This window comes from Macaca nemestrina, chromosome 7 (assembly GCF_043159975.1).
Source record: "Macaca nemestrina isolate mMacNem1 chromosome 7, mMacNem.hap1, whole genome shotgun sequence".
NCBI lineage: Eukaryota > Metazoa > Chordata > Mammalia > Primates > Cercopithecidae > Macaca > Macaca nemestrina.
Window position 1 is genome coordinate 25,904,502 of NC_092131.1, and position 25,557 is coordinate 25,930,058.

The following is a 25,557-nucleotide window of genomic DNA, read 5'->3' on the forward strand; positions in this document are numbered from 1 at the left end:
GCCTCAGCCTCCCGAGTAGCTGAGACTATAGGCGCCCGCCACCTCGCCCGGCTAGTTTTTTGTGTTTTTTAGTAGAGACGGGGTTTCACCGTGTTAGCCAGGATGGTCTCGATCTCCTGACCTCGTGATCCGCCCCGTCTCGGCCTCCCAAAGTGCTGGGATTACAGGCGTGAGCCACCGCGGCCGGCCTGTTTTACAGTTTTTTAAACTTAAATTCGTTTGATATGCTTGGATTGTTATTATCTCTTTTTTCCCTTCAGAAATACAGTGTTGATTTACCAATGAATACTCAGTGTTATCAGCATTTAATTGCACATGGGTTAATTGCGAAGCTAGGTGGAGGCTTTAAGAAAAGGATTAATCCCTTTATTGTGGAAATAATTAGTTTCTAGTGGTTCCTTGGTATACCAAACTTCCTTGCCTGTGCAATGCTAGGTTAAACAGTCTGCTTTCTATCTAGGGGTTCATAGTGTTCCTGATAGCTAATCAAGGGCATTAAAAAAAAAAAAAAAAAAAAAAACAGAAAAAAAGCAGAAAATAGAAAAAGAGTAATCCCCACATCATATTAACACTACAAGAACAGATCTCAAACTCTGCATTTCTGAGGAACTGTATTAGTCATGGTCTCTTGGTTACAAATGACAGAAACTCACTTGCAGTTTAGGCAAAATAGGGAAATTATTGGAGGGATACTGATGTATCTTATATAAAAACTAGAAGGAAAGGGAGTACAGCTGAGCCTCAAGGACAACTAGAACTACTGTCACCGTCTCTCATCTCTGCTTCTTTGTGCACTTTGATTTCATTCTCTGAGACTAGCTTAGAACACAGTAGGGAGCATGACTGCTAACAGCTTCCCTGCCTTATACTCTCAGCACTCAGAGGGTGTTCAAGCTTTGAAAGTCCCAGGGAAGAACATAATTGGCCCAGCTTGGGTAGATGCTCCTTCCTAGACAACCCGATAGTGGTCAGGCAGGCTGGGATACTATACTTTTTTCACAACTGCAAAAAGGAAGTGCTGCTTTCAGCAGAAAAGACAAGTGCTTGGAAGATTAAAAATTAAAAATAATTTAATTATCTACTGAAAACATTTTCAGTTAGGGGAACTATGAATATATCACAAGATTCAGTTGTGTGTAAGTGGGGCTGGTCTCTGTTTCCAAATTTAATAGCTGTGAGACCTTGTGCCACTATCTTAATCCATTAAACTCCCTTGACCTCAGTAACTAATTCATAAAATGGGAGTAAATAATTTAAGTCACTGAAGGCAGGAGACTAGACCAGGGATGTGGCAGCCATGGGCATGGACCTTGCAAACCTCCTCCACAAGGAGCAAACTTGACCAAGGGCTAAGCTTCTGCCCCTTGAACCCCATTGCCTGATGTTGTCAAGGCTGCTCTTAGACAACGATTGAGTATAGGAGGAATGGAACACCCATTCCTGGCAACATAATACTTCACAGTACCCCCAGTGTCTTCCAACCTTGACTCTCCCCAACGACTTTGCTGCATTTTTCTTAGACTACATGGCAGTCTACGAAGCTTTTATCTAACTTTCTCCCCCTCTTCTTCACGTGGTAATCAGACTTACATGATAGTCCAATTGATCTCTCAGTCTTTCTTTACTCCCCATCGTTTCCGTTCACACAAGCATTGCCCCTAATAAATTCCTTGCATATTTAATCTTATCTTTATATTTGCTTCTCAGAGGACCTAGACTAATAATATGAGTTGGTATAAAGTTTTTTTCATAATCTAGGAAATGATTTTATGCTTTTCATCTAGGGTAACAGTCTCCTTAAAGAACTGAATCAACTAGAAAAAAAAAAAAAAAAGTGTTAAGTCCAATTACCCCTCCCAGGCCTACTATATTAAATTCCCCAAAAGCTTAGACCTAAAATTCTGCATGTTATTTTTTTTAAATTTTGGGGGTTTGAGGGGTGAGTGAGCTCTTGCAGTCAGTATGGTACCTATTAGAGATGTTCAATATTTCCTTTACAGCCGCCACTGGCCCATCTTTCCCCCATTAATGCTTCCCTGCATGAAGGCACTCAATAGGATTCAACTCCCTGACTCCTTCATGATTGAGGGAGGAAACATATCATTATTTTTGGCCAATTCATTTTTAAAGGAAACTATATGTCATTCTCAGGCAAGAATATTAAATTACCAGTGTTAGGCCCTCTAGATTAATGCTATTCCAAGTGTGGGCAACAAACTGGATGCCAGTCCACCCACTAATTTTTCCTAGTCCTTGACAAGATTACTACAGAGATGGAAATGATTATTTAGAAACCTTTATAGTAGTTTAACTTTGTTGCAAAACATCCAAACATGTTTTCTGTAATTTATTTTTATTATATTTCACAAAAGTATTGGTCCACAACAGAGTGAAAGTAAAATAAATAATATAAAAATTGGTCCTTCACCACAGATAGTTAGACAAGTACTGCTTCAGAGCTTTCACTTCCCCCTGGCACCAGGAACAGCAGTATTCAAGATTCTGGCCACTCAACCAACTTGGATCCAAGAAAAACTGAGTGGAAACTCACTTTATGCCCACCCTGCCTTCAGGCCTAGGTGAACCCACCATGGAAATTTAATTTAAATGAGAAATAAACTTTTATTGGGTATACTAGTCCCAGTTCTCATGCTGCTATGAAGAAATACCCAAGACTGGGTAATTTATAAAGGAAAGAGGTTTCATTGACTCACAATTCCGCGGTTGCCAGGAGCCTCAGGAAACTTACAATCATGGTGGAAGGGGAAGCAATTACATCTTTCTTCACATGGCAGCAGAAAGGAGAAGAATGACTGAAGGGAAGAAAAGCCCTTCATAAAATCATCAGATCTGGTGAGAACTAACTCACTATCACAAGAACAGCATTGGGGAACCACCCCCATGATCCAATTACCTCCCACTGGGTCCCTCCTACCACACATGGGGATTACGGGACCTACAATTCAAGATGAGATTTTGCTGGGGACACAGCCAAACCACATCATTGGGTTAAGCCACTAAGATCTGGAAATTATTTATTTCTACCCCAAAATTTAGTTCATCTCAGCTGATATAATCTCATAAATTAGGACCAACTGCACAAGATGAAAATAAAAATCTAGTTAATATAGTAACAAATCAAGGGAAACCTCTGTGTGTCTTGTGATTCCCCAGTCAAAGAGAGAGGATGTTAATTTACAGTTTAAAAATATACCTAAATTGTGTATAAAGAGGTTTTTATTAAAAAAAAGTAGAAAATAGAGAAATAGTAACTAAGTAATAAACATGGAAAGCCAAATAGCAGCCAACAGAAGTAATTGTTTATCCACAAAAATCCTATTTGGATCATTGATTTACATCCTCCTAGTGATGATGATGATGATCATGATGATGATGATGATGATGATGAAAGAAAGGACTTCCATTTAAAACAAAAGCTAATAATCACAGTAAGTTTGGCTCAGCAAAGGAACTAGGAATTACTCTGCTATGCATTTTGCCCTTTCCTTTTACTCAATAACTTGATGAGTCACTTTGAATATTAAAGTTAGACTGCAAAATCATTTCTAAGGACACAGTAAAACAAAAAGATCATTAAACTATTTAACATAATAAGTGAACAAGAATTTAAGATCCTGAGAGAAAAAAAAGGTAGATAGGGAGGAAGAAAGAGCTTAGATACCAGGTTGGCTGAAGCTTACAGAGAAATGTCAGTGCTATAAATGAAGGTTTGTGTCCTCCCAACAATCATATATTGAAACCTCATCCCCAATAGGATGGTATGTGAAGATGAAACCTTTGGGAAATGAATAGGTATGGAATTAGTGTCCTTGTAAAGGAGACCTCAGAGAACTCCATTGCTCCTCTGCCATGTGAGGACACAGTGGAAAGATGATAGCTATGCAGGAATGAAAAAGCAAGTCCTCAACAGACTCCAAATCTGCCTGTGCCATGATCTTGGACTCCCAGCCTCCAGAACTATGAGAAATCAATTTCTGTTGTTTATATACCACGCAGTCTATGGTATTCTGTTTTCACAGCCTAAACAAAGACAGTTAGCCACTGAGAAATCCCTAACAGGGGAACCAATGGAACTGTCATAATTTTAAGCTGTTTGTATTGTTGAGATGTAAATGTTCTGCTGCCCTATGCATTCATAGAGCTTTGGATTGGTGGTATCTTAGGATGGAGTCATTGAGAAGGCGCCTTATGTAATTTCAGTGAGAAAATTCACACATTGAACTCAGAAGAAGCAAGAACTTTAAGTCAATCTCAATTTGAAGAAAACCTGAGCTAGCCCCTGAATCCCCTACAATACACAGATGGAGATTTTAGTCAATTACATTTTAATCTGAAAGGAGAGGGTACCCTAGTTAATATCTAAACCGTAATGATAATAGCTAAGATTTGAGTGTGTAAAAAACTTGGAATAAGCAAATAAGATTACTTTCCAGTGGAAAGTTACGCACTTTGCAGAGCATATTATTTGGGGTCATCTAATTCTGGCTTTTCATCATCTTTGAGCTATTTTTCAACTCTGTGAGTTGTAGAAAATTACAGTGCAATGCAAAAGACTCTAGACAATGAACATGCAAATGATTCATCTGGGGGAGGAACAACTTCTCTCCCCCAAGCCATTTTGTGTCAATTTGCAAATTAATTTTGTAATTTCTGATCTACAAACCTCTGTTTCCTTTATATCTTCTTTGAGCCAACTAAAATATCTGCTTTTCTCCCTCACTAATAATGAGTTAAGGAAAATCTTTAGCATATGTTTATTTTATATCTGTATGAAAATCATTTTATCTATTTTTAATTTTTTTTAACAAAAATGCTTGTTGTAAACCAAACATTACACTAAACTTTTTATATGTAGCACCTCACATCATCTTCCCAATACCCAAAGAGTTGGGTGCTACTGTTATTTCCATTTTGTAAATTAGGGCCAACAAATGACAGCCCCGTGGGTGAAGTCAGGCCTGTCAATGTTTTCCTGCAGCCTGATGTTGCCTACAAAGTGTTACTGGGAACACAGAATACCCAGTAGTTTATATATAATCTATGGCTCTTTTTGCCATACAACAGCAGGACTGACTAGTTGTAATAGAGACAGTATAGCCTACGAAGCCTAAAATATTTATTATTTGTCCCTCTAAAGAAATAGATGACTGGCCTGTAGAGATAAGAAGAATAGGCTTTGAAAATTTATAAAAATTACCCAAATTCACACTGTTAGTAAGTGCTAAAGCCCAAACTCATTATCCCCTTCCTATATATCCTCAGAGGTCAGTGATCCTGGTTCTACTTGTCCAAAACCAGACTTGCTTCTAAATGACATGATTTTGAGTTTTTTAAAGACAAGCCCCTCCTGCCACCATTTGCATTCTCTTACGTTTGAGATTTCTTGAGGAAGGGATAATTCTTTCATTCAACAGTGAAAGATAAGGCTTAAAATTAAACATGCCTGAAAGAAAAATATATATAAGCAGTTAAATTTGTGTGAAGGTGGGAATGACTGGGAATAGACTCCATTCCCTGAGTAGAGAAAGAGGTCAAGTCATTTATGTACACCTGGAGAGAAAACAAGGAATGATGGTTCAAAGGGAGGTTGGCAAAAAAACAAAAATGAGGTTGCCTAAGGGCAGTCAGGCATCTAACTCAATACACCTCCATGGTTTACTCTTCCTTACCACCCCCAATCTGCTTTGTGTTTTGTTGTCAAAAGCGAAGGTAAAATGTGTTGTTACAACAGTAACCTCTTATCAGCCTGGGTCAGCCTCTGAGAGTCTGGATGGAAATGGCAAGAGAGCAATTGTTATATCTAAAGCTGTTCTGTGATGTTTAACAACTTTCCTTTTGGAATATTGTCATCCCACCCTCCTCCTATCTCTTGCTCCCTGATCCCATATGACCCCAATTAGTGTGTGTCAGGGATTGGGGGTGGACATAATTTCCTTCAAAAAAACAATTGCTCAGAACTGTAAAATAAGTGAGGTCTGCTCAGTTCTCATGTCTTCATTATAATTTTCCAAAAACTACAAATAAGCGAAAAGGCCAGGGTGTCAACGAAAAGGATAATCAGAATTTACAGGGCAATGAAAGTCATATAGAGAGGATTCTAACTAAAAATGTTCTCACAATTAATTCACCAGCAATTCAGCACTATTAATTGAATGAGAGGGCTACAGTTTTTTTATGTTGTTTTTATTCCTTCCAAAAACTTGAGGCAAAAATTCTACCAAAGAACAATTTCCTCTCCTCACCTCAATTTGTCTGTATCTTGTCTTGAGGACACAGAAAAATCTGTTCAAAAAAAATGATGTAAATTACAGCAGCAGAAGGATAGCTAAGAATTAGGATCGCATGGTGACCAGTAAGAAAATTCATCCTTTTATACACACCAACATTCTCTGAGAATAGATACAGTTGGTTCTCATTGTTCATAGTACTTAGGTTCTATAAAGTCACCGCAAACGCTGACTTAGCAAATATTGAATCATTGCTCCTAGGGGAAATACAGAGGTAGGTTTCTGTAAGTATTTTTTGTCAAATGATAATACCAAATCTTGTTTTATGTGCTTCTGTTTAAAGATGCCTTATTTAATATATATTGTCTATTCATTAACATTGGACTCACAGCCATCAGCACTATAAATCATGATGGAACAAAGCTTATCTAACACACATATTTTCTCCTAAGGCACATCAGAGCCTTCTCACCCTTAGAACACTAGACAGTACTTCATATGGGAGCCATTTTAAACAGCAAAGTCAACAATAAAAGGCACAAAAATGCAAAAACACAGTGACACAAAATAAACCATGAAAAGAACACTTTGTTACAGTTTGAAAACCAAAACAGCAAGGTAGAACATATCTTTGCTGGACCTCAGCTGCAAATTTTTTGTCACCCTGCCCATACACATGTTCAAGAATTACTGCAAAAGCACCTCAAGTATTGATTGTGGGGTTGTAAATAACTTTTAGCAAGTAGATGGCTATGGTCTACTATGTCCCTCAAAATTTATGTGTTGAAACTTCATGGCCAATAGGATAGTATAATATTAAGAGGTGGGGCGTTTAGGAAGTAATTTAGTGATGAGGGTGGAGCCCTCATGAATGGTATTAGGGACCTTATGAAAGGGTTTGGAGGAATAGTTCCACTCTCTTCTGCTCTTCTATCATGTGAGGACATAGTGCTTATCCTCTTTTGCCTTTCCTTCTTTCTACTGTGTGAACACAGCATCCATCACTTCTGAAGGGTGTAGAAATGAGGTGCTGTGTTGGAAGCAGAAAGCAGCCTTTACCAAACACTGAATCTGCTAGTGCCTTGATCTTGGACTTCTCAGCCTCCAGACCTATGTGAAACAAGTATCTATTGTTTATAAATTACTCACTCTGTGATGTTTTATTGTAGCATCAAAAACTGACTAAGACCAGAAATTGGTACCGGAGTAGTAGGACGCTGCTGTAACAAAAACTTAAAAATGTGGAAGTGGCTTTGGAACTGCGTGACAGGTAGAGAAGCAAGAAGAATTTGGAACTGCATATTAGAAAAAGCCTAGTCTACTGTGAAAAGAGTGTTAAGGATAATTCTGTTGATATTTTAGAATACAAGAGCTATAGACAGCCTAAATCTTCTTAGAAATTACTTCAGTGTTGGTGACCAGAATGATTGTAGAAACATGAACAGTAAAGGCCATGCTGGTGAGGTCTTAGATGAAAATGAGAAATACCTTTTTGAAAACTGGAGGAAAGGTCATCTTTATTACAAAGTGGCAAAGAAGCTGGCTGAATTGTGTCCACGTCCTCCCACTCTGTGGAAGACAGGATTTAAGAGCAATGAACTAGGATATTTGGCAGAAGAAATGTCCAAGCAAAGAGTTCAGGGTACTGCAGGGCTTCTCTACTTCTAGTGAAATATGAGAAAGAGGAACAAATTAAAGGTGGTAATTTATAATCAAAAAAGTAGAACTTAAATGATTTGGGAAATTCTCACCCAGGCAATGTAAAGAATTTTTAAAAAGCATGTTTGGGAGAGCATATCAAAGGTGTGGCCAAGTGAGATTAGGCCACTAACGAGATTTGTGTAATGTAATCTCTAGTCTCCTTTGATAAGGAGATTAGTGAAGAGAGAAGGAAGCTGGATGCTATTCATCAAGACAATGGAAGAGTATCACTGAAGACATTTCAGAAATCTTTGAGGCTGCCACTCCCATCACAGGCCCAGAGTATCAAGGCCTTGGGGGCAGAACAGTTTCAATGGAGGGGCTCAAGGTGCCTGTAGAACTTGAGGCTCACTGTCCAGCACTACCTCAAGTCTGCTGTCTGCATTCTGGCACGAAGCTTCTTAGCCACCCCAGCTATGGCTCAAGCAGACCCAGGTATAACTTGGGCTGCTGCTTCAGGGGACACAGGCAGTAAGCCCTGATGGCATCCACGTAGTACTAACTCTGTAGGAGTACAGAGTGCAAGACCTGTGGGGACATGGCTGACTTCACCTAGATTTCAAAGGACATCTCAAAGAACCCCAGGGCCCAGGCAGAGAACTGCCACAGAGTTGAGGCTACCACTGGGATTTTCTACTAGCATAATGCCCAGTGGAGCCACATGATCAGGGCTGCTGAAGAAGGTGTCCACTAGGACAATGTCTAGAGGAGTCTTGAAAGCAATGCTGCCCCACAAGACCTCATAACTGTAGAGCCAACTGCAAGCATCGCTAGCCTGGGAGACCTGCAGGTACCCACATCCAACCTATAAGAGCTGCTGTGAGTTGTGTCCAACAAAGCTGGTAGGGCAGGCCCCCTCAGTGCCCAGCTTCTGCCCCAGTATTTCTAGAGGGTGAGACATGGAGTCAAAGGTTATTCTCAAGCCTCAAGATTTAATGCTGTTTGCCTTGCTAGGTTTAGGACTTACTTGGGACTTGTTGGTCCTTTCTTATTTCCTGTTGCTGTCTTTTCTAATGTCCATCCTATGCCTGTCCCACCACTGGATCTTGGAAATATATAACGTTTGCTGTCACACATTTGCAGATGGAGGCAGTTTTCCTTAAGATGAATCTTATTTTGTGTCTCATTCATATCTGATTTGGATGACTCTGAACTTAAGACTTTTGAGTTGATGTTGGAACAAGTTTAGACTTTTGGGGCTACTAGAAGAGAATGAAAGCATTTTGTGTGCAAAAAGAATATGAATTCATGGGGTCGGAGACAGAATGCTATGGTCTGAATGCATGCCCCAAAATTTACATGTTGAAACTTCATGGTCAACATGATAGTATTAACAGGAACATGTAGGAGGTGATTAAGTCATAATGATGGAGCCCTCACAGATAGCATTAGGGCTTTGATGGGATTTGGGCTTGAGGGAGGAGGTTCGCTATTTGCTGTTTTTCCTCCACGGAAGGACACAGCATTTCTGTCCTCTGGAGGATGCTACCACAAGGCATCATCTTGGAAACAGGGAGCAGCCCTCGCCAGACACCGAACCTGCCAGCACACTGACCTTGGACTTCTCAGCCTCCAGAACTGTGAGAAATAAATTTCCATATTTTATAAATTACCCAGTCTGTGCATTTTGTTGTAGCAGCACAAATAGACTAAGATGTAGATGTATTTGCAAATATGGAATTCACAAATAATGAGGATTGACTGTATCATATTTTCCTTAGAAACAGCATATGCAGCAAATAACACCTTTGGGAAAATACAAACAGATCAGCATTGCCAAAATATATAAGATAAACATTTTTTAATTCTAAATACCTCAGGGACAGGTATCAAATACAGTGGTTTCTTTAAGGAGAATGTCAAGCTGGACAATGGTATGAAAGATTATTGAACCAGGAAAACGTTGACTGCTTCATGACCTGGCAGGCATTATGTGAAACAGTGGCGATTCTTGACATCCAGGAAGCTAGCAGAGTAATTGATTTCCCAGTTCTCAAAAACTAATACGTAAAATCCAATCTCAAGCAGCCCTAAGGGTTTCTTGAAGTGCCCCTCCAAAAATCCTGAAATCTTCAACACATTAACCTTGAGAATATTAAAAATCTTCTAGGACTAAATCCCTTATGTATAATGAGCCTGTTAAAGGCTTGAGTCAAAAAAACAATACTAACAGTTAAGAAGTCAACAAAAACCAGTACTCGCTATTTTGCGTATTATTAAAAAAATGTGTTTTAGTAAAAACTGTGCATTTTGTACATATAGCACATCCTTCCAGGTTATCAAATTCTATCCTTTCATTGGTTTTGAGCTATTTTGTAACACTTTTGAGTTGTAAGTAACAAATAGACATGTAAATTTTGTCTGATCTGATAGAGATTTAATTGACTCCCCTATCCTGCAGGGCAAAAATGGTTTGCCTCCACTGGCAATTCATTTTAACATGTTTTTGCTTGCCAGATAAGTTTGTGCTTTTTTCAACTTTTTCTTCAAACCAATTATAACATCTGCCTGGTTTCCACTGTTAAGAAGGACAAACTTTTGTACTACCCTGTTAATTTTCTCCTGGGGCCCTGAAAATTAAACTAAAAAAGAAAGGTTAACAGGAGAAATGGTACACAATTTTATTAAAATTTATGTGCATGACAGTTCATAGAAAAGAAGTGAAACTCAAAGAAATAGTTAGACTCAGGGACTTACATATCATTAGAGAGAGTTGGGCTTCAAGGAATGATAAATCATGGGAAAATGGCCAGGAAATATATAGGGGAACTAACAGAAGATAAAGTTTATTTTAGTAAGGTCTGCTTATGCAAACTCATCTTGGTGTCAGCTCTCCATCTCAGGGAATAAGAGTGCTCTTCTCTTCCTGGTACACGAGAGGATAACTTCACAAAGGGAAATGCATGCCCTGCTTTTAAGCAGCTAATGGAAGAGTTCTCTGCCCTTCCTTTCCCAATGCCCTTCAGCTCAAAATAATCCTTATACCAAAGTGGCATATTTTGGGGTGGCAAATTCTGATCCTCTTCAATTCATATATGAGTAAAATAAAATATTTAACCCGGAACCTTTAGAGCGGTTTCCAGGGCCTTAATTTTACTGTGCTCTATGGGAGGCACATGAGAAACGGGAAGTCATGTTTGCCAAGTCTTACATGCAATAGTTCAGACACTACTTACAGAGTAAGTATGCCTGCATATATGTAAAAGAGAGAGAGAGAAAGAAAGAGAGAGAGAGATCCTCCATTACTCTATTATGTAAGTTAACATTCCAGAGAAGATTGGTAGCAATTGTTGGACTTTTTACTAAGTAGCTTCTCTAACAATTATCAATGGACATGCAGAAATTCATGACTGGCCAGGACTCCAGGAAATCTGAGAGACATTGTCATACACAGGCTAATCATAGTTTCTGCATTCCTTCTACTCTCCATACTTGGCATTTAATCACTATCTGGAAGCTCAGCTCTACCTTCAGAATAGCAGTCATGCAGCTATCCCGACCTAAAGAGAGTTCTAAACTATTCCAGTTCACTATGCCTCTATTCAGACTCAAATCCTTCCCGCTGCTTAGGCAACACAGATGCAATGTCTTCTTTCCAATAACTATGCTTTAACCTTACTTCCAAACCCCACTCCCTTGCAAATATTCTTTTTGTATACATGTTGTGGGCATTTGTTCATTAGGGGTCATCTAGTATTCAATCTCCTCCTCCCTATTTACATCGTGATCTTCTTAAAGAGGAAATTCTCCCTTACAAGTATTCTTGATGGAAGGCAATGCTCACCTCCTGCTTCCTAACCCAAAGGAATTGCACTTTTTTTCTTCCTGCCCTGGCATAGCCAGTGAGGTGGGTACGTTACTTAGTCTCAGTCAATCATATGTCATGTGCATTTGCATTTGAGAATATTCAATTCTACTAGATAAATAAGTTTGTAGTTTATAAAACATAGGCAAAACCCTTTAAGGTATTTTAAGTATGGGTAAGTAGCTGGTAAGCAAAAAGTTTGTTAGGTGGAGGTAGAACTTACGGGGCGTGGTAATAGGAAGTTAACAAAGAGAGAATATATGCTTCAGAGAGGAATGAAAGGAGCAACAAATGTTGAATGTTCATGAGGCACCTGGACACTAAGCACACATGAGGCTATATAGAAGGCAATGGATACTAAGCACACATGAGGCTATATAGAAGGCACTAAATATTCAGGATACATTATATATGAACACTTAACATTCATGAGGCTTTAAATAATCACTCAATAGTGACACTCATTCTGGCTCCTTGTGTCCTCTGCCCCACAAAAAACAAATAAAACCCATGGCTGCTCATCAAGTTAATTGGTAAGCTCCAGCTGTGGCCAGCAAGCGCAAGTGTGTGCCACTGGCCCACAGTGTCATCCATCTGTGGATTCCTTTACTCAAACCTCAGCTCTGGTCCTCATAACCATACATTGTTGCTTTGTCTCTCTCACTTTGTCTTGCTTTGTCGCCCAGGCTGGAGTGCAGTGGTGCGATCTCAGCTCACTGCAACCTCTGCCTCTCAGGTTCATGTGATTTTCTTGCCTCAGCCTCCCAAGTAGCTGGGATTACAAGCATGCGCCACCACACCCAGACAAAGTTTGTATTTTTAGTATAGACAGGATTTCACCATGTTGGCCAGGCTGGTCTCAAACTTCTGACCTCAGGTGATCCACAACCTTCAGGCCTCAACCTCCGAAAGTGCTGGGATTACAGGTGTGAGCCACCATGCCTGGCCTTAACCACACTTTTGAAAGACTGATGTGACAGGATATATGAACATTGCACGTTCTAAGATTTGGATTGTGTTGTCCTTCTATCCCACATGCACTTATTCTAAGTCAGTTAAGTTACCCCATCCCTTTCCCCTTGCTTCTCTGTTTGTTTTCACTTCATTGGATTGAATAAATGTTCTGCAAATCTTTCTGTTCTATGTCCTTTAGGATAGTCAGCCTGGTAGTGCATCCTCACCTCCCCTTGGTATCATCTGATTTTTTAATGTTTGCCTATCTGGTGAGTGTGTACTAATAACTCATTGTGGTTTTATTTTTGCCTTATTATCAATGAGGCTGAGGATCTTTTCATAATTTTTTTAGCCATTTCAATTTTCTATTTTGCTAAATGCCTATCCAGTTCATGTGTACAAATTTCTATTCAGCTGTATCGCTTTGTCTTATTTCATATTTGTGGGAAATCTTTATTAATTTTGGATCTAGATCTTTGGTTGTTAAGTATCACAAACATTATCTTCTACTCTGCTGTTTTACTCTTTTAAGGAGTCTTTAATGTAGCTAGTTCTTAATTTTAACATATTAAGAAAAAACAATCTTTTCCTTCATAGATAGCATTTTTTGTCTCACAGGAAAATCCTTTCTTACTGACTCCATGAAGATATTTTCCTGCTTTACCTTCTAAAGCTTTATAATTTTATCTTTCACATGTAGGTCTTTAATCCACTGGCAACTGATTTTGTGTGAATGTCCTTGCTTTTGTTCCAAGCCAGGTTTTCAAGCCTCCAATCAATTTTGAAAGTCCCCAGTCACCTTATAATAAATTCTCGTTTTGCTTCAGATAGCCAGCATAAGTTTCTGTTGCTTTCAATCAAGAGCCCTGGCTGATAAAATGGACTACTGCCTTGGCTCCCATTCCTGGAGCCCTGCCTTTTAGCCCCAGTCCAGTGCTGTGCCCTGAGACCAGATACAGACTGGTTTTTGTCCATGGTTTGAACTATGGCCAAAGTTTGCCATACCCTGTGATCTTGTACCTTACCCAGCAGACTACTTCATATTTCTGAACCTGCAGCTGGATTGGTTCCACTGGCTTCTGTCTCATTGCCAGTTCCACTGGTAAAAAGCTACGCTCCACTGATTCTCAAGATACCACATGAAATTGTGAGCCAGCCCTTAGACACTGAGCTGGAAGGTGAGAGGCCCACAGAAAGAGGGTAACAGAGATAACATTCATAAGCCATCACCAATTGACGTCATCTGCTAAGCCAGACAAGTAAAAGCAGGCTTAACTCCCAGTTGGGGATTTCAGATCTTATTGCTGTGCTTTGTGTCTTCTATCAGGAGACCATGCAGGAAGATTCACATTTTACTTCTTTCCAAGTGGTTTATTGATTTGTGGATTCAGTGAAATGTGCATCAACTGAACGAACTATTCCCTTTCAGTAAAGGGGAGGGGGAAAGGGTTTCACACTGTGCTGAAATTAACAGGCACAACAGAACTGCCTCTTAGAGTTCAGCCACAACACAATAGATGCGCACAGTATGGGAGCAATCTGGCTATTAAATAGCTCCACTTCATCCTTAGCGATCAAAACAGTGTGTTCTGATTTCTTCTTTCTTTGTCTTCGTCCCCCCTACCCTCACCGCCCCCTAGACACTCATATTTCAGAGATTATGTGCACTATTTAACAGAAAATAGATTTCCCTCTTCCACTTTCTGTTTATATCTCCAGGTTTTGTTTTTTTCTCACTACTTTTAAATATATAGGAAACTTTAGATAGTCTTCCTTGGGGACTGCTTAACTTCATATCTCTGATTAAGTCACAATGGAAATAATGTATAACACAAGACAAGATGGCGAAAATACCACATTCATTCAATGAAATTTTCCTTATGAAAATGCAAGCACTGTTCTCATATGAGGATGCGATTTCACTGGCCTGTTGCTTGTGTTTCTCTTGATAAGGAATAGATCATCTACTTCCATGAAGTCTGCCTATGGGCTCTTGTGACTAACTGGAAGACTTTGCAATTTTATGACCTTTACAGACTTCAATGTCTGTTGACATAATCACTTAGTTTTCTCTCAAAAATAGTAAGATAGGTAAGACCTGTAGCACTCTCTTCCGCTTCTTGAAAAAGAAACTGAAGCCCAGAAAGAATTAACGGATGACTCAAGGTACACCCAGGACCCAATTTAGACTTATCTGACTCCTTGGCTAGTGTTCTTTCTAAGATAATTGTCTAATAATGAAAAGGCTCTCTATGTGGCTAAAATAATATTTATTTTATGAAAAACTTGTATTCTTACCAAAAATTAAACTTACAACATTAGCCATCTTCATAGGTTCTGAAATCACCTTTCATACTTGGCTTAAGCATTCTATTATATAGATTATAAAGACAGGAATTGCAAGGTAATACTATTAATAAATATTACCATGTGCTAGGATTCTAGTAGTATCTAGTACATTGAATACAATCTTATTTGAGGTAGGGTTTGTTTTTGTTTTTGGCAATTCAGTTTCAAAAATTAACTCATTACTGAGATTCAAAAGCCAAACATATTCCACTAGAATGTATTTAAATAAGAAAGGTCAAATTCCAGACTTCCATCTTTATTAGCATACAGATTGAGTAAACAGGATTTTTGGAAACATATTTAGGTCTTTATGACTGTACAAAAGAGTCAGGGGATGGTTGGTTTCAGGGCACAAATCTGATAACACAATCTGTCCCTTTTATTTTTTGAATACTTCGCTGTTAATTTCAAGGCTGGGTGAAATTCCACTGCTTTCAAGTATTTGTTGAAATAGGATTATAAGAAATGAAAGAAGAATGTTTAAGAAATTTTACTGTATATGTGTAAGTAGGTTTTTAAATGTTCTACTCTGGTTATCGTGACTCTTCTAAAAGAACAAAGGGAATTAATTCCTTTTTTGCATGCTATAGCTTATTTAATTCCATTCACTTGTGGATTCATTCTCCACTATTCATACAGTAACTACCATGTGTTTCTTGTATTCTTGTATCAGACTGTAGGCTATAGTAGTAGGGGTGGGAAGTATAACCTCAGGAGTGAGCACAGAGGTCCCACAAAACAAGAACCAATCACCACCTTGAAAGTCAAGGCAAGCTTGCCAAAAGAGGTGATATCTAATCCTGGGAAAACAATAAGAACACCCTGTCTTAGTCCATTTTGTGCTGCCATAACAGAATACCCGAGACTGGGTAATTAACAAAGAACAGAACTGTGTTTCTTATAGTTCTAAAGGTTCGGAAGTCCAAAATCAAGGTTGTCAGCAGGTTTGTTGTCTGGAAAGGGCCCAGTCTCCACTCCCACAATGAAGGCTTCATCCTCTTTAGGGGAAGGATGCTGTTCTTCACATGGCAGAAATGAGGAAGAATGAGAATCCACTCCCACAAGCACTTTTTTGGTGGCATGAATCCATTCATGGCCTAAATACCTCCCATTAGGCCCTAACTCCCAATACTGTTGCCTTGGGATTACATTTCCCATTTTTTGATGGGACAAAAACATTCATATCATAACACATGCTTACAGAAAATCCAATTTCTCTAGCTGTTTTGTGAACTTCAAAGCCTTCCCAGTGAATTAAGGACAGTGTGAAACAAGCACAAAACTTTGGAGACCTCTGGTTTTATGATTTCTGTCCTGGGGTCCCAAACAACTATAGTTCCATAAACAAGTTCCAATATTTCAAACAACCTAGTAGAAATCAAATTACCATTCTTTATTCTTGTCTGTTACTTACTGGCTGCCCTGACTCAGAACTTTTATACTAGTGTGACCCAGAATGCATCAGAAAAGATAGTCCTTCTGACAATTCATGTAATCTCCAACATTGTTCATAAAAATTACCCAAACCTCTCTATCTTGCTTCAAAGTCTATCTCTCTCTTGCTTCACTTAAACTACTTCTGAATGTTGGGCTTGATTACCCATTCTTCTATGGAGGAAACATCAGGTGGCTTTGGAAGCTTTAGCCCCATAATTTTAATCACCCCTTCCCCCACCATACACACAAATTTCTCCAAGAAAAAACCACCTTCAAAAAATTTTAAATGTTTTTTACACAAAAAGAGCAAAAGAAATCACCTAGCATCCTCCTCAAATAAGGATGCTGGCTATAGCAGATGCTGTATGCAATATCCCTAACAAACCCATTTCTCCACTCTTTCAAAAAAAAATTATAGTGATAACATTCTTTTTTCAGACATGGGCAGCAAAACGCTCAGAGAAGATTGGCCAATTTTTTCCCGAAGATTGAACTCTGATTAATTTAAGACTACCATGCCAGTGGTTGACTCAGATATGGATGGAAGATCTAATTCTGTCCAATGACATCTGAGAGCAAGTCAGTGAGGGGCTCCTGGAAAATATTTTCTTTATGATAAAGAGACAGATATCTGATAAAAAACTATTCTTTATTTCTGCCTCTGAACATCTTTGAAAGTTTTGGGATGCCTTTGGATTCCTTTGATCAAGAATGTGATGCCATAGTGTGACCCTAAGTAAACAAGCATCAGGACAAAGCCAGCATCTGGGTGTGGAAGAATAAGAAGTAAGAAAGAGCCTAGATTCTAGGTGACATCACTGATCCATTGTGTAACCTTGGAACTGCTCTGTCTCTGAACTTTTTTAAATTAAAATAAAAAATTTCCTTCTAGTTTAATCATCCTTTATATGGAAAGTATAGAATCACCATTGTCTTCCTGCCCTTTTAATCTGACAACATTCCTATTTCCTTACCTTAAACTTTGGTTCTCCCTAAATAATTTAGCTCCAACTCACCATCCTTACCTCTCACTCCTTCTGGACTCCCTTCCGATCTAATAATACCAAGAAAACACACAGCTCAAGCTGATGGACACACACTCTTACTTTGAGTCAACTGGCCCATCTTAGTCATTTGAGAGAAGACAGAAGATAAGGATATACTTCATTATGTATGCCTTTGATAGCAAATAAATGAAAATAGAAATCACATGTTGCACAATTAGTTGTGGCAGACAAAAGTAGTTTAAAAGATAAAAATACATAAGCATTTTTTAAAGATTCTCATTGATAAAGAATGTGAGAATCACTATTATAATTTAGGTATTGATTTTGGCCTCAAGGGAAAAAATCTAGAAGATGTGAGTCCCTTTAAGACCTGGTCAACCCAAACCTTTTAAAAAATAACCTTTAATTCCAACTTTAGGTAGCTGTCCAAATAAAAAAATTCCAAATCCAGAAAAGGCTTAACCTGAAAATCTATTTGTACCACCAAATATTGGAAATCATCTAAATAATAAACAATGAGAGATAATCTCTTAAGTAGATTATGGTGTGGCCATATAATTAATATAGTAATTAAAATAGTATTCTAATATTTTGTTAGCATGGAAAATGCTAATTTGTTATATAAGGAAATAAAATATGGACAAGAGATGTATAATGTGCTTGTAAGAATTATACTTTGACAAAACCACATATAGAAAAAAATGACAAGATAAAAATATTGCTAAAATGTCAAAACAGTGACCATATTTGGTAGTAGAAAAATGGACCATTTTTTTCTTTCTTCTTGATATTTTTCAGTACTTTCCAACTGTTCTTTTACAAAAGTTTATGAGCTCCTAAACCCAAGGTCACTGTCATACTTGTTGATTGGTGGCTTTCTGTCAGTCATTGCCTAAAACTGGACCAGGATAAATAAGGTATAATTAATATACAGAAAAATAAACTAGATGAAAACTGAAAGTTTCAAAGCAAACAACCCAGATGTTCCAAATTTCCAGATGTTTGTTGGAGAGTAAACTAGGTCACCACATCTTTAAGTGCCTAGTTTTATTTTCCACTTGGATGTTTTGCTTCCAAGTAGCTGGATGTTGAAACAACAAAGTCAGCTAAAATGTCTGAGAAAATGGAGCAGGTTGCCCTGGCAGAGAAACACACAGATACAAGTTTACCAAGCACCTGTCTGCACTACATCTGTGCTAGAGCAACCAATTGCTCGCAAAGAAAGGTCCAGATTTGTAATATAAGCATGTCTGATTCAGTAGCTTCCTGGATGCCTCCACTAGTCTAGAGAGAAAGGGAGAAATATTACCATTGACACAAGATGAAAGGATGGTTGGGTTCTGTTAGGAACCTCTTGCAAGCCTCTAATCCTGTCTTCAAGGACTACAAAGCATGACTTAACCAGCAACACAGACTGGGGCTTCCTAGAATAGGCCCAGTTCCTCAGCTGCCTTCTGATCTCCTACTTGCCTGGAGAAGTGCCAAGGTATTAACATTTAAATCACCACGAAGGGAACTGGGCCCCTCTGAGTTGTTTCTATCCCATTGAGGCTATCTAATAATAGCCTCGGACTTCCCAGGGGAATGGAAAACCCCAGTCTATTAGTACCAGAATCAGCTTACAAGCTGCAGCATCCTAGAATGAGAATTAGATGGGGAATCGGGAAACCTCACTTCTAATTCTGGCTCTGCTAGTAACAACTTGGACCTTAGGCAATCCACAAAAACCCTTAAGTCACTAAATTCCTCATCTTTAGGAAGTTTATGGGTTTAACACTAAGGCCTCAATGATCCCACCTCCTTATCTTTAAGTGTAACCTGGACATCTGCCACCCAAATGCCCACAGAATCTTTCCAGAATCACTCCTTACCTTAAAATGTGGAAATCCCAGTGCTCTCTCCATGTTTTCTGGAGGTTCCCTGGGAACATGTTTTCAGTCACCTCTTGCTCTAGTGACCTCCAGCTGCTCCATTTTTCATTCCTCGCTTACCTTAAATCCAGTCATACTCTCTTCCCTCTACATCTGTTTACCCCACACTTCCATTTCTTGTTTATCTACTCTGTTCCATCCGTTGTTCTCTTTCTACTCAAAGAGAAAGGCAAGGTCTGGAGAATTCACAACTGAAACAGTCAGCACCCAAAGCAAAACAGCCTTACAAATCAAAATGAGCCCGGCACAGTGAATCATGCCTATAATCCCAACAGTTGGAGATGCTGAGTCAGGAGGATCATTTGAGTCCAGGAATTTGAGACCAGTCTAGGCAACAGAGCCAGGCCCCATATCTACAAAAAATAGAAATAAAAATTATCCAGGCATGGTGGTACACACCTGTGGCCTCAGCTACTCAGGAGGCTGAGGCAGGAGGATCACTTGAGCCCAGGAGGTGTTCTGAATTTGAAAGTAAGCAAAGAAACTTCAGAGGGAAAACAGAAGATGGGTTTGGAGAAGTCAGGGAATGCAATTCCCAGACACTTCGAAGGGGACAGAGGATCTACTCGGGGATAAGGAGGAAGCTGGAGAGTCAGTCACTAGAAAACAGAAAACATATCCTTTGAGCCTATTTCAAAATGTGATTTAAATTTTTTTTTAAAAGTATAAAACATTATTACAGGGTTTTGCAAAATGATTCATTCTTTTTTATCGAAAGTGTCATGCAGAAAGCAATCCAAATGTCCAGAAAACTCTATTTCCCATTCAGAAGCCCAGGACAAGCTGTAGCTTCAGAACCAAGCCTTTCTTCTTTTAGCCATGCTTATAATAGCACACATTGCCCTTGAAAACATTTTGAGGAAAACCAGAAAGCTCTGAAAAAATATCTTGCTGAAACAAGGAGAAGTGACAGTGACTGACTGGCTTGAACAATGCAAGATTAAGATTGCGCCTGCAGATAAAGTGACAGGAAAACCCTGGTGGGAATTGAACTAAAATTGCTTGCTGTCTCAGAAAAGAGCCTGGGCAGAAATGTCACCTTTTCACTCAAGGCATTGGCTTCAGGCTCTCTCCAAGTCACATTGACTGAGTTTCCTGACAACCACCCATTTTTCCTCTTTGAAGCCCCACAGCTCCAGACGACCCTCTGGAGGCTGAGCCCCCAGGTTATTTTATGGCCTTTCACGTCCGTCCATCAACAGACTGGCTCAGGGAGCTCTGTGGGCAGAAACGGGTAAGCCGGACCTGGGTAAGTGTGGAATGCTGGCTACATTTTCCTCCCTCCCATGTATTCAGTGCGGGTGCCATGCCCACAGATGAAGGGGAAAAACACAGCTTTCCTTTCCTGGTGCATACACCACCAGTCATCAGCCCAGCTGTAGCAGTCATCCTTGATACCCACTTCTCCTCATCCCCTAAACCTATCCCATCAGCAAATTGTACTAATTTAAGCACTGAAACATTGCCTGAATCTGCCCATATCTTTTCACTTTGATAATTACTCCTGTAACCTACCTCCCCTGAAGTTTAATATAACCTCATTTTGCCTTGGCAGTCTTCCAGTTTCCCTATATGTCTACACAGGGAGTTATTTTTATTTATTATGCTTGAGACTCATTGACGTTCTGGAATGAGAGAATTGGAGTGTTTCATCATTTCTTGGAAAATCTCAAGCATTTCTTCAATCAAATCTCAATCAAATTTTCAACGTGTGCTTTATTCCATGTTTTTCTATGATCTCCTAGAACAATGACTGAATTCATGTTGGGTATCCTCATATTATCCTTCGTGTCTCTTAAAATCGTGTACATATTGTCCACCTCCTTGCTGCATTCCATGCAACTTTTCTAGCTCCATCTTTCAGTTCAGTAATCTTTCTTTCAGTTGTGTCTAACTTGTTCATACTGTACATTGGTTCTAATGTCAATTACCTTCTTCACCTTGTAAGTTATAGTTGGTTCTTTTTCAGATCTACCAGGTCAATGTTGATTGTTTCTTTCTAGTCTTTTATTTTTTTAAATTTAATTAAATATATTTATTTTATAATCTGTATTTGATCATTTCAATAGCTGTAATTTTGTAGTATGACTGCGGTTTGTTAGTTTTGCTGATTTCTCATATCTTTAGGATTGTGGGCTCATAGTAGAATGTTGTGGAATTTTTGACTTCATCCCTCCAGGGAAGGTATATATATGCATTTTTCAGTATCTTGAGAGTCTAATTAACACTAAATTTTAGGCTTTAGAGTTTCAGGGCTTCCAGAGGTTGTTAATTCAGAAACTAAATCTGCACAAGTGTGGGCTATGGTCAGCAGTTCTCAGAGGGGACTTTTTTATTTTCTGCAATGTTCAGAGCCAAAGTCAATATAGATAAGTATCCCTACAGCCATGCTCCTTTGGGAGGAGGGACAGATTTTTCCTAGTTTACCCAATGATGTCACTATTCCATGGGACACCCAGCTTTTTACAGGACTTGCAGATATGACCTCCTACCATGCTTTGGCCCCATTAAAATTGAAATTGTTGGCTGTCAAGGATGGTAGATAACAGAACACCAGGGCCAACTCCTGCACCAGAGCATGTTTAACCCTGTGCATTCAATATTTACTTTCTGATTTTGGAGGAGTTCCATTACTTTTCCTTAAATTCCATTATACATTAAAGATAATGAGCTTTCTTTTTTTATCCAGTGTTTTCAGGTAGGCTATGCAAGGAAGGTTTTCTACAAACTTCTAATGTGCTACAGTCTGATACAACTTGTGATTGTCTCCTAACAGGTCCCTGACTTACTCGCACTTCATACAGTCTATTCTCTACTCAGAAGTCAGAGTTATCTTTCTTAAAATGCTCAGTAAAGAGAAGCAATTAATAAAGATCTCACAAAGCTATTTTCAGAATCCCATTTGCAAACATTACCCTTCCCTTCCAGGACTGCTTAGGGAAAGCACCATGACTAAATATGCATTACACTTCAGTGGCATATGTAACCTGGCTGTCAGCCTTGAATTCTCTCAAGTCATTCAGCTTGCTGAATTTCCTTGTCCCTTGAGATGGAAGCTAAGAATTGGCTTACATTTCTATCTCAGCACTACCCCTTGAGATTCTTAGAGGACTTACTTTTCTCTTTAGTATCTCAGGTTCCAAGTACCTGCATCTGCTGAGTTTATAATCTGTCCTTCACGTTACCTTCTGGTGTATTCTCCCTTCTCTCTTAGTGTGACCCGGTGGGCACTACCTCAGTCCTGTCACTCTATAACATAACACTGAGCAGGCTGTATTAAGTCATTTAAAGGACATAAGTTTTGAAAAAAGAATGGTACCCACAATCTCCCTACATTTAAATCAAAAAATAAAAATAAAATTTATTTTTGAAATGTCACAATTTACATACATGCTGAAATAAAAAGGCTTCTTATTAAATTTTAATATTGCCAAATTCAACTTCTCTCTCTCTCTCTTTCTCACATGCTTTCTCAATGTGCCAGAATGTCCATATTAGGTAATACACTAAGTCAATGTCATATATAGTACATAACTCCAAAGGTTTAAGTCAATTGAGAAAGTTGGGGTGAGGAACTTATGCCACTTCTTCCCACGTGTAGCTCAGCAAACAATATAAAATTAAACAATAGAAATCAATAGCTGATGTCCCTCTTCTCAAGGTGCCTCAACTATTTGTGCTTCCAGAATGATTTTCCTAGTCATATTTTCTAAGTGAGCCTCAGCTTCTGCCATGTTTTGGGACCTCCAACACCTTTGTGTTGAACTCTTTGTGTTGGGCCTCCAACACCTTTGTGTTGAACTCTTCATTTTCCTTCTGGGGGAAAATCTCAAGTTCTATATTTACAATATAAGATTTTCTTTTAAACCTAATATTAACCTAATATCAAAATTAGGTCAGGTGCAGTGGCTCACACCTGTAATCCCAACACTTTGGGAGGCCAAGGCAGGAGGAGCCTTTGAGCCCAGGAGTTTGAAACCAGCCTGAGTAAGACAGTGAGACCTCATCTCTACAAAAAATTTAAAAATTAGCCAGGCATGGTGGTGTGTGCCTGTAGTCCTAGCCACTCAGGAGGCTGAGTTGGGAGGATCACTTGGGCCCAAGAGGTTGGGGCTGCAGTGAGTCATGATCACACTATTGCACTCCAGCCTGGGTGACAGGAGTGAGAGACTGTCCCAAACAATAATAATAAAATAAAATTAGCTTGTAGCTGCCACATACCATCTGATAATTAAGTTTGCACCAAAAAGCATTCATTATTAACCTCAAAAGAAAACTAAAAATGGTTTCTAGGATCTACATTCCACCACATACTTAGAGTTCATTGCATTTAGTTTGGCTCTTTTCGACAATTCTTCCGTGATCTTACCAGGTTGTGACCTCTTTGCAGGTAGGACCATTTCCTTGTTCATTGATCTAACTCCAGCACTAATAAAGAGGAGGTACTCAATAAATATTGGTTGAATTGAGTTGCTTAGCATATTGCTTATAAATTTAATCTTGGCAGTAAAATGAGTTCCATAGTAACCATTTTAGACCATTTATGAATGCACTAAAAGATGTAATTACTACAAAAATAATATTTAGTGTTCAAATAATAGCATTGAAGTACAACTTAAGCCCTATTCACCAGGTGCAAAAAGTAGGAACTGGAGGAAACAAAAATAACACTAATAGTACAACCCCCCTCACCCTACCCAGGTTGTAGAAAAATGAAGAGCCCACTCCCAGAGTCAAGCTATTGCCTCTTCCCCACTTCAACTCAGCCTGCAGAGAAGGAAGAAATGTTCTTCTGGCTTCTTTAAAGGAATAGTTTGATACATAGAAAAAGCTTGAATTTTTCTCCTTATTTATATCCCTTATCAGAGTTAAAAAAAAAAAAAAAAAGAAAGAAAGAAAGAAAGAAAGAAACGTTTTGGGATTAGTTACTTCTCTGGTCTATCCCCACAGTTTGTATAATGCCCTTTTATGAATGCTTCCTCCATTCATTTTTCCATTTAATGAGTTTAATCCTTTTGGTTTATTAAATATTTTACATTCAAGAGATATAGATAGAATTTTGTGATCAGTTTGTTTGCCTGGTTTTTTAACCTAATTTTGTTTCTGTATCAATTGGACACATGATTGGGTTGAAAAAAATCTCAAAATTCACACTTTCTTACCTCCTTAGAGACCAGAAGGAGAAGCAAAGAGAAAAGCCTGATAAAACCCATGTTTCAAACACTTAATTCTATTCCTTAAATCTGCATTTACACCTTTGACATTTTAAGTGACGTTGAAATAGAGAAGTCAGAAGAGACGACTTCTAACCCTGCCAGAATCCTTCTGTTCTTCCAAGTAGAATCTCAAGATAAACAGTCCATATTATGAGAGGGAGATAACACAAAAAAGAAAAGACCCTTGAAGAAAGACACAGAGGGAGAGGAAAATGAATTTTAATATTTATCTGTTTAGTCAAAGGGCTGGGGAAAAAATGACATTGAACAAAGATATTTTGAAAAGTTGCTGATCTCCCGCTGGAGGCGGAGTTGCTAATTGAGCTGTGCATTCGTCAGTCCATTGTGGTAAGAGATGTGGCCCCTTTCCAGAGTAAGAAAGAGCTTCACACAGTTTTCATTATAACATCTTAGATAGATTTGATCATCCTAGTCAGCCTCCAAAAAGTACTCATTGCTCCTTTCCTGCTTAAGACTTGAGGTTGTAAAGACCCAGAAGTCTTGCACGCATGGGGAAAAACATTAGGGAATTTTAATGACCTTTCAGAGTCCTTGCATTTAACTCTGCAAAAGTTCCCAAAGTCCACAATTACTAGTCATCAAGCAATTATTGAGGTTTAAATAATTTAGCACTGACTCTAGCATTTTAATTGCAGAGATAATTCTCCAGAAAGCTTACAATCTGTACTCATGGGAAAAACTGGAAGAGAATGGCAAACCCACTCAGGGACAGGACCTGATTTATTTCACCCTAAACAATGCTGCTAGTTATTTGGTTGATGGTTCCTCTGGCCTTAAAGCATTGACACTTCCTTTTAATTTAGATCGTTGTTTTCATGCTTGTAAATTTAGTCCTAAGGGACTGAAATAAAAAGTCCTTATAAGGTATGATGGTATATGGTTGTACTA

General features: G+C 38.8%; 1 long non-coding RNA gene across 1 annotated transcript; it reads left to right on the forward strand.

The window, feature by feature from the left end:
* The first annotated feature begins 2,745 nt into the window (after window positions 1-2,745).
* Window positions 2,746-20,666, forward strand: LOC139364222 (uncharacterized). The gene is made up of 2 exons (XR_011625673.1): window positions 2,746-2,853; window positions 20,558-20,666. It is a non-coding gene; the product is annotated as an uncharacterized lncRNA (long non-coding RNA).
* The last annotated feature ends 4,891 nt before the right edge of the window (window positions 20,667-25,557 follow it).